This window comes from Pelodiscus sinensis, chromosome 3, assembly GCF_052426305.1.
Source record: "Pelodiscus sinensis isolate ZL-2025 chromosome 3, ASM5242630v1, whole genome shotgun sequence".
In the NCBI taxonomy this organism is placed as follows: Eukaryota; Metazoa; Chordata; order Testudines; family Trionychidae; genus Pelodiscus; species Pelodiscus sinensis.
Genome location: NC_143054.1, coordinates 3,913,427 through 3,927,542, shown reverse-complemented (window position 1 = coordinate 3,927,542; position 14,116 = coordinate 3,913,427). Strand labels below are relative to the sequence as shown.

The window sequence follows — 14,116 nt, the reverse complement described above, 5'->3', positions numbered from 1 at the left end:
CAGCGGCAGCCCTTCCAGAGAGCCGGTTTCCTCAGTGCGCCAGGCCTGAGGAGGAGGAGCTGCCCTGGGTGGGCTCCGGGCCCCCAGCCATGCCCAGGAGCCAGCGAGCGCGCGCAGACAGAGGACACCTACTTGTGCTCGCCGTCTCTGCCCCGTTTCGTCTTCTCTTTGCCTTTGCTGGAGCCAGCGGCCAGGCAGCGAAGGGACAAAAGGAAAACAAAACCGTGGGTGCCCATTTCCAGAGAGCTCGCCAGGACAAGCCCATCGATAAGCCACGCCGACGGCCCTGCCCGAGCCCTGTTCTGGGTCCCTGCGATCTCAGCACGCCGCTCCACGGAGCCGGCCACGGCCCATCCCTCGGTGCCCCCGGACGCCCAGGCTCCAGCGTGGCCCCCGTCTACCTCGACGTCAAGACCCAAATCCGACACTGCCGTGGGGGAAGGGTGGGATCAGAGGTCACTTTTGTGGCCTGGTTCGGTTGGAGCCCAGGGGCGTGGACCTATGGGGCGTGGCACGCTGGGATGTCTCCTGCCGCCTGACGGCGCGAGGTGTTTCCCCACAGAGGAGGTATGTCTAGACTACATGCTCTGCCGACAGAGGTATGTAAATTAGACATACCGGCATAGTCAATGAAGCGGGGATTTAAATATTTAAAATTTAAAGATGGCCGCCGCAGGGTGCCGGCTCAGCTGTTTGGCGGCACAAACCGGCAGTCAAGGTGGGGATCGGTCGACAAGGGAATCCTCAGGGATTCCGCCCGGGGGCATTTCGCCCGCCTCCGAGCCCCCGCCCGCGCCCCGCCCACCTGGCAGCACCGTTGCACCTCCTGCCGCAGCCCACCGACCCGTGGCTCTTTGCCTGGTGGAAGGACGGACGACGGGAGGGAGGCTCCACCAGCCTCCTGAGCTCTGTGGGGACTTGCGCCAGTGGGGAATTTGACCCATGGATTTTCATTAACTGACATTAACTCCACACCGGGGGACGGGGGAGGTTGAGGTGGGAGCCAAAGCTGATGAGCCTCTTTGCACTGACTTCTGTGGGCTGTGGGCAGGCCTATGGGCGGTGGGTGAAGGTAGGGCTGGGGGGTGCAAGCTCCCTGCCCCACTCCCAGCCCCTCCCCTTTTACCCAGGCCCCACCCTCTCGCACCACGAGGAAGGAGGAGGGCAGGCAGCCCCAGTCTCCCCAGCTCCAGAGCATTGGGGAGGGCAGGCGCTCGGGGGCAGCAACCCTCCACCTCCGTACGCCTACAGCAGGCGTTCTGGGGGCGGAGCGTGGGCGGGGCAACGCCTCCCCCTGCCTAGCGTATCCGCCACCCTGATTCCAGGCCCTTCTGCGTGTGTATATATATCTGGACACGTTTTCATCAGACACAAGGGAACAGCAGAGAAACGAGAACACAAACCCGAACATATATACATACACACGCCAGACTGTGGCAACGCAGACGTATGCATATATGCCATATATATACACACTGGATTGCAGGGCTTGCTTTCTGGGCCTGCGCAGGTTAAACATAATCCGTTGCATTTGCTTGCAGGACTCAGAGGGTTGTGCTGTGATCACAGTTCAGCGGTTCTAGTCCCCAGGATAGCAGAGAGTCAGTTACGTTCCCACGTATGGCACTGATTTGGTGATTCATTTCTCTCTGTCCGGGTGTGTGTGTCTTAGTGTTCCCTGTAAGTTGTGCGGCTGCTCAGGAGAGAGGCAAATGCCACCCAGATGGTTAGCAGAGCGCCCACAGCCAGGTTTTGTTTCTGCTGGTGGTGCACATTCACGTGCACGCAATAACATTTATTAGGCACATGGATGGAAAAATCAGCAGGAACATGGGTGTGTGTGTATGTGCACATGCATGTGAGCAAATAATTTAAATGTGCTGCGTCCCTCTCTAGCAGCCAGTTCTCCTAGTGGATAACAACCTACTACTGCTGGCAGCCAATGGAGTTTCTCCTTTAGCTCAAGCGGTAGCATTATACACTTTCACTACTGAGGGGTGAGGGGACGTGCCCTGCTGGTGAGCCACGAAAGGGGCTGCCAGGTGGAGGAGTGATGCAGCATTTGTGTTGGGCTGTTGTGTCCCTGGGCGGGACTCGGAGCCCCACGGTGCCCGGCAGCACGCTCTCCCATGCCGCTGTGTGTGCCCTGATGTGCTGGTAAGGTGGGCTATGGAGTGTGCTCAGCTGGGTGGCAGTGGCCCCGTGTGGCTTGCTGGTGGCGTGCCGCGATTTCACGGGCGACACTTGCACCCTGGGCAGGTCTGACCGTCCCTCGCAATTCTTCCCTGCGTTGGCCAATGCGCTCCTGGTGGGGCCAGAATACGTGGTCCGTGGCCATGCCCGGGTTGATTCTGTAGCCACAGCTACCCTGTGCTATCGAACAAGGAGCGAGGTGCAAGATAACATGGTGGCGGGGGGGTCCCTAATTTGGGCATCTTCTGCTTTGCCGTGATTCTCCACAGGCCAGCTGGGAACCTGGGTCCATGGTCCCTGGGCCCTGCTAAAGATCCCAGGGTCTGGCCACGCACAGACCCTGTGTTCAGACCCTTCCCATCCGGAAGGAGAAAGGTTTCCAGCCAATCGGAAATGCGGGGAAGAGAGCGCCGGGCCGAGCTGTCCTGAGGATGGGGAGCAGAGGTCGGGGAGGGGGTGCTGACCCCTGCTAGCAGGGAGTTGGGGGGGGGGCAGGGTACCTGAATGGTAAACTGAGGTGCTTTTTCTCTTTCCCCTTAGCTCTGAAATCAGAAAGATCAGTCTATTCAGACACGAGCCGCTCGGCGGCAAGACCCCCCAGCACTCGCCCCATGTGCCCCCGGAGCTCATGCACCTCCGGCACGCCACTGCAAACCCCACCGCAAGGGCATGCGCCGGCCCACAGGGCCTGAGCGAGCAAGGCAGAGACCCGCAGCCCCCCCCGGGCCCGGATCCAGTGGGGAGGGGTGTGGCAGACAGGCAAGGAAGCCCCGCCCCTCCAGGGCAAGTGGGGAGGAGGAAGCCCCTCCCCTTCTGAGGTGGGGGAAGGAAGGGAGCGGAAGGAAGCCCCGCCCCCTTCGGAGAAGTGGGGGGAGGGGACGTGGAGTGCTGTGTGCGAGCATTTCCAAAGTCACACCATGCCACGTGCCACAGCCGCCACGCCAGCCACACGCCGCCTGCCGGGCACGGGCCGGGTACCTGGGGTCTCCATGCGCATTGCTGTGCAGGGGAAACACCAGGGATGGCGTGAGCGCGAGGGCAGAGCCAGGCCAACCAGCCCACGCTGCCCTCCCCAGCACCCACAAGGCAAGGGGACGAGGCCCAGGGCTGCAAAGCCCCAGCCGGACGGTTCCCTGCTCCGGAGGAGGTGCCGACCCCCCCCCCGAAAGGCGTTTTGCCCGTCTCATCACTGAACGCTCACCCGTTTCGTTCTGACCCCGTGGAAAGGGGGCGACGTTCCACTCCATTCCCGTTTGACTTTTCTAGTCTCGCCCCTCCCCCCGCTGAGTTACAGGGCAAAGTGCCTTTCAGTGGCTCCAAATCAAAACGCACCCCAATTTGCATTTCACCGGCCACTTCCGAGGATCCCCTTGTCCAATCCGAAAGTTTGGAACGGCTGGAGTTGCGCACAGAATGGAAACTCCAAATAGGAGCTTCGTGCCTCTCTCCCCACCCCATGGCTCCCTTTTAGAGCTGAGCATGTGTGTGATTTTCCTGTTGCTGGACAAGGCCCTGGATTCACCGTGTTTTATCCCCAGGACACGGAGAGCACTGCAGCAACAGCCCTTTAGAGGGAAAATCTAATCTCAAAGTCTGTTCAGTCAGTTCTGGGGCTTCTGCAGAGAATGCCAAAGGGAGGACGAAGATGGTAGCTTTGAAACCAAGGACACAGGGGCCATGGACGTCAGCTCCTTGGCCAGGGGCTGCAAAGCAGACAAGCCAGGCCTGTACTCAGGTTTAGCCATATCCCACTACTGACACCATCAGTATATTTCTACGCAGAGTCACATGGGTTCGAAGGATCACAGGACTGTGGAACAGGTGGTGCATGGGAGCAAGATGGGTGGGATTAGAGAGAAAACCCTCCTGCAAAACTGCACACACACACACACACACCACACACACACCCTCCAGGCTTGTGGTACCTTGCTACTGTCTTGTATCCATCATTGGGCTTATTCCTCATTTCAGACATTTTGCTGAATTAGGTGCAAAAAAGAGAGAGAGCAAAAAATCACAGTCAGATTTAAGAGCATCTTGCTACCAGCAAGAAAAGCATTATCCCGAAGAAAGATCCCAGGAGCTGACTGAATGAGATCTGCCCTGGCTAGTTCAGATCTGCTCTTGGCAAGACATCTACAATATTGTCCCTTGTAATATGTTTACTTGTAATCACATTACCCAGCCACAGATCTCTCTATGTGCTCTACAGTGTTATAGGTAGGGTGTTCCCTGGTTAATAATACAGACAAAACTAGGACGTATGAGCTGCGTCTAAACTGGCAAGTTTTTCCGCAACAGCAGCTGCTTTTGCGGAAAAACTTGCCAGCTGTCTATACTGGCCGCTTGAATTTCCGCAAGAGCACTGACTTCCTACTGTCTGAAATCAGTGCTTCTTGCGGAAATACTATGCTGCTCCTATTCGGGCAAAAGCCCTCTTGAGCAAATGCTTTTATGCAAGAGGGCCAGTGTAGACAACGCGGTATTTGTTTTGCGCAAAAAAGCCCTGATGGCGAAAATGGCGATCGGGGCTTTCTTGCGCAAAACCGCGTCTAGATTGGCACGGACGCTTTTCCGCAAAAAGTGCCAACTTTTCCGTTAAAAGCATTTGCGGGAAAGCATGCCAGTCTAGACGTAGCCATGCTGTGTAGAAACTGGCTTTTTTGTTTCAATTATTTATTGCTGTTTCTATAATGAATGCCTCCCGTGTGAGATGGGTTGTGACTCCCTATGCCATGATACCTCCCAAATCGCGTTTGTACAGGATACTCGCTCAATCAGTGGAGACCAATCCCTGGAGAAGAGATTGCCGGGACCAGTTATTCTTTGGCTCAGATGGCCACTTTTGCCCTTTCTTAATGATTTTAGTCCCCAGTTTTTTCCAAACACAATCCTGCCAACACAGATCCATTTTCCCTAGAGTTTGAGATATTGTCGCGTTGGCCTTTCCCAGTGGTAAAAGTGACAATTTTTCTATCGGTCTACTAAGCATCCCTTTAAACCCTCGACTGCATGGCCCTGTCTTGCTTGAGTGGACTGGCCCAGTATACATGGGTTACTGGGATATACTGGAAAGACTTGATTCCCAGCGGCTGAACCCATTCCATCCCATGTAGCACTGATCATAGAATCATAGAATCATAGGACTGGAAGGGACCTCAGAGGTCATCGAGTCCAGCCCCCCGCCCTCAAGGCAGGACCAAGCTCCGTCTACACCATCCCTGACAGATGTCTATCTAACCTGTTCTTAAATATCTCCAGAGAGGGAGATTCCACCACCTCCCTTGGCAATTTATTCCAATATTTGACCACCCTGACAGTTAGGAATTTTTTCCTAATGTCCAATCTAAACCTCCCCTGCTGCACTTTAAGCCCATTACTCCTTGTCCTGTCCTCAGAAACCAAGAGGAACAAATTTTCTCCTTCCTCCTTGTGACACCCTTTTAGATATTTGAAAACCGCTATCATGTCCCCCCTTAATCTTCTTTTTTCCAAACTAAACAAGCCCAGTTCATGAAGCCTGGCTTCATAGGTCATGTTCTCTAAACCTTTAATCATTCTTGTCGCTCTTCTCTGGACCCTTTCCAATTTCTCCACATCTTTCTTGAAATGTGGCGCCCAGAACTGGACACAGTACTCCAGCTGAGGCCTAACGAGTGCAGAGTAGAGCGGCAGAATGACTTCACGAGTTTTGCTTACAACACACCTGTTGATACAACCTAGAATCAGATTTGCTTTTTTTTGCAACTGATCATTGAAACCCCTTGGGCTGGGCTGCCCGGCCTCAGTGTCCCCACTGGATGGTTCACTCTTTGGCTATGTCTCCAACCGGGCCCACAGACAAACCGGTCTGGGACCGTACTGCGACCTCTGCTGGGGTGGGGGACACCCTCAGTGCGTCTGCCTCACAGAGCACACCCGCAAAGCCCCCAGCCTAACCGGCCTCGGGGCCCATCTGCAGCTCCCTCCCCAATTCACTAGGGCTCAGGAATGGCCCAGCCCCCAACTGCATCCCGCTTGGTGGCCGGGGGGCAGAGAGGGGCTGCAGATTAGAAGGTCCCTGCCCTGCAATGATCTTCAGGCCTGCAAGGACGGGTGCCACGTCTCCTGGGGGGGGGGGCACGCTGGTAACGGAAGCCACGTCTCCTGACCCCTGGCCTCTTGCCCGGGTCGAGTCTGGGAGCAGCCTGATCACAGCTGCCCAGCGGTGCCTGGTATCACGGCGAGATGCTTCCAGAGACTCGGTTCTGTGGCGCGCCCACCAGCCCTCTGCTTCTCCCACCTCTTCCCCCGTCAGGCCAGAGCCCAGTTCTTCTTCCAGGGCAACGAGCAGCCTGGGCAACTAACTCAGTGACAAGCTCAAAGATGTGGAGGAATCTGGGAAGGAGCCGAGACGTACAGGACACCGACCTGGGGGCTCTGTTTTCCCAAAGCTCCATCTTAACTAAGAATAAAAGCAGCCAGACTGGGTCAAAGCAAAGGCCCATCTGGCCCAGGGTCCTGTCTGCCCACAGTGGCTAATGCCAGGTGCCCTGGAGGGAGGAAACAGAACCGGGAATCCTCATGTGATCTCTCCCCTGTCATCCATTTCCAGACAAACAGAGGCTAGGGACACCATTCCTACCCATCCTAATAGCCATTGACGTACCTAACCTTCATTAAATATCTAGCTCTTTTTTGAACCCTGTTAAAGTCCCAGTCTTCACCACATCCTCTGGCGAGGAGTTCCACAGGTTAACTATGCGCTGAGTGAAGAAAAACTTCCTTTGGTTTGTTTTAAACCTTCTGCCTATTCATTTCATTGGATGACCCCTCATTCTTATGTGATGGGAACAGGTCAATACTTTTCCTTATTCACTTTGTCCACACCAGTCATGACTGTATCGACCTCTGTCCTATCCCCTCTTTGTCTCCTCTTTTCTAAGCTGAAAAGTCCCCGTCTTTTGAATCTCGCCTCATATGGGAACTCCATGCTCCAGCTGTGCATGTGCAAAACAGGCAATTGCTCAGAGGGGTGAACTGGTCCAGGCTGCGCTGTGTGCGCGGAAATTGAGGATCCGGGGGCCTGGGGCGCGCCTAGTCTGGGCACCAGGACAGTGTTTGCCTTCGCTAGCCCAGCTGGGCGGCACAGCCGGGGAGCGAAAAGGAGATGCAACCCGCACGGGTGTGAAATAGCGAGTACAAACCTGCGCCCACAGGCTGGGGCAAGGAACCAGGCCCTATTTACCTCAGAAGTTGGGGCTAACGCAGGGGTGGGGGACCTGGGGCCCGGAGGCTGGATCCGGCCCCTGAGGCTCAGGGCCCCCCTCCCCAGCATTGGGGAGCCCGCGCTGGCGCTCCAGCCCCCCTGCTGCCCCACTGCATGACTGAAAGACAAAATCTACTAGTCTGGGCCCCCCAGACTCTGGTGTGCAAGGGGAATGTGGGGAGCGTCTTTCTGCTTCTCACTTGGGCCACCTCAGAGAGATTTTGGGTTTTTTTTTCCTTTTCACGTGTGTGCAGCCCCCGACCGATTTTTCTGGGGATCAGCGGCCCCCGGCCCCCAAAATTTTCCCCACCCCCGCTCTAAACCCCCATCTAAATACTGACAGATGCGCACACACGTAGGGGGCGGGGCTCATTCAGTGGCACCAAGTCCCTGCAGGAATATTCCACCGGGGACAGCGACCCGTAGGTAGTCGCAGGATGGATTGACGCTTGGCTCCCTGGAGGGCAGTCGTGGCTGGCTGCCCCCAGCGCTGGCTGCATCCGCCCAGCCGAAGAAACGGGCCCATCAATAATTCACTCCGCCCGGATTGCATTCGGCTCCGCAGCGCCAGGCCCCCCATGAATTTTTAAAGGCCGACAGCGATCGGGTTCTGCTGTCTAGGCCCCAGCTGGCCTGCAGCCCTCGCGGCTTTGACATCCCGGCTCAGTCTTCACTACGGGCAGAGAGCGGCTTTGACTGGGACACGCTCAGCGTGGCCGGGACACTGCTTGGGAGAGAGAGGTCTACGCGTCGGGCGATGTAGGCCCTTAGGATTGCCAGGTGTCCGGTTTTCACTCAGACTGTCCATTATTTGCACCCCCATCTGGTAAAAAAACCCAGAAAATACCGGACATGTGAAATGTGACATGTGAAATGTCCGGTATTTTCTGTTTCCCTCCGATGGAAGCCCGGCGGGGCAGATATGGTAGGGGAGTGAGGAGCGCAGGGTCATTTAAAGGCACAGCACCCTTTTTTTTTTGTTGTTCAACAACTTCGGTCTTCCCCCCCTTTTTTTCCTTGACAGAATTTTTTCCTGGTTTTTTTTTTGCGGGGGGCGGGGGAGTGTTCAGTATTTTTCGTTAAACCATCTGGCGACCCTATCAGTCCTTCCCCCGCACAGCCACACAAGTATTTACCCAGCATTCTCCTCTTCGGCATCTTCTCCCAGGCTGGGGCATTACAGGGGTATGAAAAGACAATGACAAAGAGTCAGCCATGGCGAGTCTCTCTCTTTTATAGGCATCACTCGGGAATGGGAGGCACGTCTTGGACTAGGAAAGGTCTGTGAAGGCAGCACACAGAGAGAGGGAAAGAACTCCATGCAAACGGGCAACCCCCTGAAACCCTGATGCTTCCTCCCAGCTCTGCAGAGCATTCTGGGTAAAACACACGCCAGGGAGCAGCAACACCTGCAAACCGGTTGTGAGCCCAACAAGAAAGAGGGAATCCCTAGTAAATCTGGCTCAGGTCAGCTGGGCTGAAAACGCCAGGATAGGCAGTGTTCCCTGTAAGCTGAGCACTTGGGTGCCCCCCCCCCACTCCCGGGGAGAGATTTAGGCGATTAGCAGAGTTGGCAGCAGGTGGTGCACATCCACACCTGTGTCAGTGCACATAACAAAATTTATTCCACACAAGGATGGAATCAATTAGAAGGAGCCCTGGTGGGTTCATGATTACCAAGGAGATTCGTAACTCTTTTTCAGGCCTCTGGAAGGGGGCTCGCTTCCTCCCAACACAAACACAAGCACTGCAAATCGAAGACTGACACTGGCAGTTTGCCACCCGAAAACATTCCTCCAGCCGCTCCAGCCCCACGCCCAAGGGGAAAATCAGGTACATGAGTAATTGTCCCTGGGAGCGGGGGCCGGCGATTTGCTGTGATACAACTGAGGTGGGTCAAAAAACCCCAAACCGCACATCTGGGCAAGGCTGCTCTCTCTTATTTGTGGGGAACTCGGTTTTGTGGTACAAAGGCTTCCTCCTTCCTCAGATGGCCCGTCTCTTCCTTCCCCCGGCTCCCTGTGGCTTGTAGCCTCCGGAGCCACCAACGGCACCCGTGCTATGGCCAGCAATGCCCCCAAACGCAAGCCCTCCGGAGTTAAAACAGCGGAGGGAGGAGACGGACCAAGCCAGCCCTGGAGCTGAGACCTTGAATAACCATGCTCGGTGCTTTTCAGCGCGACAGCGCAGAGCTCTGCACACAGAGCAGAACGGGGAAACTGAGGCACAGGGCAGGGCAGTAACTTGCCCAATCCAGCAGGCCAGCGGTGGAGCCTGGAGTATAGTCCAGGCGCCCCAGGGCCTCCACGCTGCTCTCTTTGCTCCAGTGGGGGAAAGGAAGCACAGCAGGGATAGCATGCTCCCCTCCAGCCCAGGGTCCTGTCTGACTGCAGTGGCCAATGCCAGGTGCCCCGGGGGGAGGGAATCAAGTGATCCCTCTCGTGTCACCCATTCCCAGCCCCTGGCAAACAAAGCCTAGTGACACCCTTCCTACTCTTCCTAGTCAATGGACCTGTCCTCTATGAATGTATCTGGCTCTTCTTTGAATCCTGTTAAAGTCCTGGTCTTCACAACATCCTCTGGCGAGGAGTTCCACAGGTTGACTGTGCGCTGCATGAAGAAAAACTTCCTTTGGTTTGTTTTAAACCTGTTCCCTATTCATTTCATTGGGGGAGTCCCTACTTCTTACATTATGGACACAAATAAATAACTATGCCTTATTCCCTGTCTCCTCGCCAGTCACGGTTTTATAGACCTCTGTCCTATCCCCCCTCCATCTCCTCTTCCCTAAGCTGAAAAGTCCCAGTTTTATTAATCTCTCTTCAAACAGCCCCCGTTTCAAACCCCTCCTCATTTTTGTTGCCCTTCCCTGGCCCTTTTCCAATGCCAAGAGATCTTTTTTGAGAAGAGGTGGCCACATCTGCATGCAGGATTCAAGGTGTGGGTGTAGCATGGATTTATATCCAGGCAATGTGATTTTTCTGTTTTACCCACTGTGATGGCGCGTTGGGGGTCCCCCGTCTCCTGCACCCCGAAATGGCACAAACAGACTGCACCAGCCGGTGGAATAGAGGAAGTTTACTGCCTCTCCAGGATACTGCACAGCACAGATGTAATCTGGTCACAGAGCTGGGCTAGGATGCCTCAGGCCCCCTTCCTTTGTCCCTCTCCATGGGGGGTGTCTGGTTCAACAGGTTTGGCGTCACCTTTGCATACTGAGGTTTTCCCTGCTGGGTCTTGCTCCAGACAGCAGAGGTCACCACAGCCCAGCAATTACCCCCACTACGTCACACCCACCCCTTTCTTAAGAACATAAGAATATAAGAACGGCCGTACTGGGTCAGACCAAAGGTCCATCTAGCCCAGTATCCTGTCTGCCGACAGTGGCCAGCACCAGGTGCCCCAGAGAGGGTGGACCGAAGACAATGATCAAGTGATTTGTCTCCTGCTATCCCTCTCCAGCCTCTGACAAACAGAGGCCAGGGACACCATTTTATCCCCTGGCTAATAGCCTTTTATGGACCTAACCTCCATGAAATTATCTAGCTTCTGTGTTATAGTCCTAGCCTTCACAGCCTCCTCTGGCAAGGAGTTCCACAGGTTGACTACACGCTGTGTGAAGAACTTTCTTTTATTAGTTTTAAACCTGCTACCCCTTTCTTAGTGGCTCCTAACATTCTGCTGGCTTTTGTGACGGCCACTGCCCAGGGAGGGGTTGTTTTCCGAGAACTACCCCCGGCGACTCCCAGATCTCTCTGGAGTGGCGACAGCTAATTTAGTCCCCACCGTTTTGCACGGAGAGTTGGGATTCTGGGTTCCAAGGTGCATTCCTTTGCATTTCCCAGCAGTAACATTCACTGGCCACTCGGCTGCCCAGTCCCCTAGGTCGGTGGGATCTTTTGGAAGCTCTTCACCGTCTACTTTGTGCTTAACGCGCCTGAGCCGTTTGGGACCGTTTGCAAATTTTGCCTCCTCCCTGTGTGCTGCCTCCTGCCTTGAGAGACAGCCCGGCTCCTTGCCTCGGCTCTGTTCTGGGTCCCCTGGGCTGGGTGGGGCACCTGCCCTGGCTGGAGAACTAAGTCCTGGGCCGTGTACGGACTGGAAAAGCCCCTTCTGCACCCGCCCTGCTAGCCCGCTGGCTGCTGGCACTAGCAAGCAAGACGTTCAGGGACAAGGTACCAGGGCTTTGGAGCAAGGGATCAAAGCGCCAGCTAGTGGAGAGGGAGGGTCACATTGGCAGGTCTCCGAGGGGGAGGCATGTTAGCCTGGAAGGTACCACTGGAGGGCACTGGGGTACCACGGTGAGGATCGTGCGCTGAAAGCCTGGACAGAATAGAACCGAGCAGCCCTTTGGCTAGGTAGAGCTGTGTCCTGACACCCAAAGGCCCCCCTTGCAGCCATGTGCTACCCAGAAGCTGCCTTTCCCTCCACCACCAGTGCCTCCTGCAACAGCGACTGCCCCTGGGAGCACAGACCCTAGCCGAACCTGCAGAACTCGCTGCTTCAAGGGAAAAGCAGGAGCCCGGGCGTCTGTGCATGGAGCTCGAAATGCAGCCCGGTTTTGCACAGAGGCAGCCGCATCTCTTCTGAGTCTGCCACCGGCCTGCACCACTACACCATATCTACCCTGGGCAGAGCCAAAGTGCCCAGCCCACATGCTCCCTGCCCGGACAGGGGAGGGGGCGGGAACAAGCCATTCAGAAATAGACGGGCAAAAAAAATCATATAATTTCTGCTGCAAGCTCTGTTGATGGAGCTACATTAGCCAAAATCCTCCTCCTGGCCCCATTGTTCCAGTCCCTGAACACCACATAGTCCTAAATCCCCACAGCCCCACCCCAGCATGCTATGATCCCCGTTGCACAGAAGGGAAACTGAGGCACAAAGGGAGTCTATGGCAGGACAGGGACTTGACCCATAGGGCTAGCCCCATAACCCCTGGAGCATTCTTCCTCTCACCAGGACGGGAGAAGAAGAATGCCTATCTCCACCTACCGCCCATTCAGGGTGGCTGAAGCCATGGGAGAAACCTCAGGAGGGCAGACTGTGCGCGGGGCCTGGGTGTGATGGGATGTTTGTGCCCAGGGGCCGGTCCTTCGAGCTCTGCAAGTCCGCAGATATCCGCCGGTATCTGCAGCCGTAGATGCGCCTGTCGGCGGCTCATTTCTGCAGATGCGGATGCCAGCTTTGTATCCAGGCAGGGCCCCACCGATCCCGACGGAGGCAACCAGTGTTACTAATAAATAGGATCCTACCAAATTCCCAGCCATGAAAAACATGCCCTGGACCATGACATCTGGTCTCCACCCATGAACCAAAGAACGGCCAGCCTGGGTCAGGGCAATGGTTCATCCAGAGTCCTGCTTGCCCACAGTGGCCAATGCCAGGTGCTTTGGAAGGAATGAAGGGAACGGGGCAATTTCAAGTGATCCTCTCCCATCACCCAATCTCAGCTTCTGGCATCAGACGGTCAGGGACACCCAGAGAACAGGGTTGTGCCCCTACCCATCCTGGCTAGTAGCCATTGCTGGACCTAACCTCCATGAATCTATCTCGCTCTTTTTGGAACCCTGTTAAAGTCCTAGTCTTCACCACATCCTCCAGCAAGGAGTTCCACAGGTTAACTATGCGCTGAGTGAAGAAAAACTTCCTTTGGTTTGTTTTAAACCTGCTGTTTATTAACTTCAAATGGTGCCCGCTCGTTCTTGTGTTATGGGAACAAATTCATCACTTTCCTTCTTCACTTTCTCCACACCTGTCATGCTTTTATTGCCCCCATTGTACGGATGGGAACGAAGGTGCAGAGATCCTGAGGGTACAACTGTGCTCAGAAGTTCTTCTCCTGCAAGTCTGGGTGTGGATTTAAAGTGGAGCGGTTCTGCTGGACCCGCTCCCTGTATGGGGAGAAGGCCTTGGCCCCGTTTAGTTCAACCCACTTGCAAAGCAGACTAAGGTACTTTGGAGGAAGGGCATCACGGAGTAATTCCACGTCTAGACAAGCCCTGAGTAACGTGTCCGACGTGGCACATGGAGACAGTGCCCACGTATGGACAGAATCTCAGCACCAGCATCTCTTGTCGGCAGCTTCACCCAGGGAGACACCTCTTCTCTCGTGACCAGTTCTGGCAGGTGCTGTTGGAACTGCCCCGGCCTTGTGCATACGGGGAGCTCGTTCCATCTGTCAAAGGCCGGCGTCTCCTCCCGTTTACACTGGGCTACACTCCACAGGCTTCGGAGACTCACTCCTGATTTGCTCCAGAAAACATACGAGAACCAAATCGAGGCCCTTCTGCCACTCCTGAGCAACTGGGGCTCTAACCTTGTATTTGGGATCTACGGGGGCAAGCCCTTGCTTTGCCACATTCTCCCAAGGTGGCCCTGGGCAGGTCACTTAGCCACCCCGTGCCTCAGTTTCCCACATGCAGCATGGGGATAACAGCCCTGCCCTGCCTCCCACGGGTGTTGCGAGGATACGTACACTAAGGATTGTGAGGCAACCAGATATAGGGGGAATGGGAGGGGGTCCAAAGAGTATCTTGGCTCAGCGACTCTCAATCAAAGGTATATGTATCAAGTCCTCCAGAGAGTGGCCTAGTTTTACAACAGGACACACAGAAAGCAGCAGTGAAGTCAGTACAAACTAGCATTTAATCCGGACAATGACGCGGGTGTATT

At 55.4% G+C, this 14,116-nt stretch overlaps 1 protein-coding gene across 1 annotated transcript in view; it reads right to left on the bottom strand.

The window, feature by feature from the left end:
- OTOF (otoferlin) overlaps positions 1–14,116 on the bottom strand; it is a 167,423-nt gene that overhangs the window by 76,532 nt on the left and 76,775 nt on the right. The gene's annotated exons all lie outside the window — the stretch shown is intronic.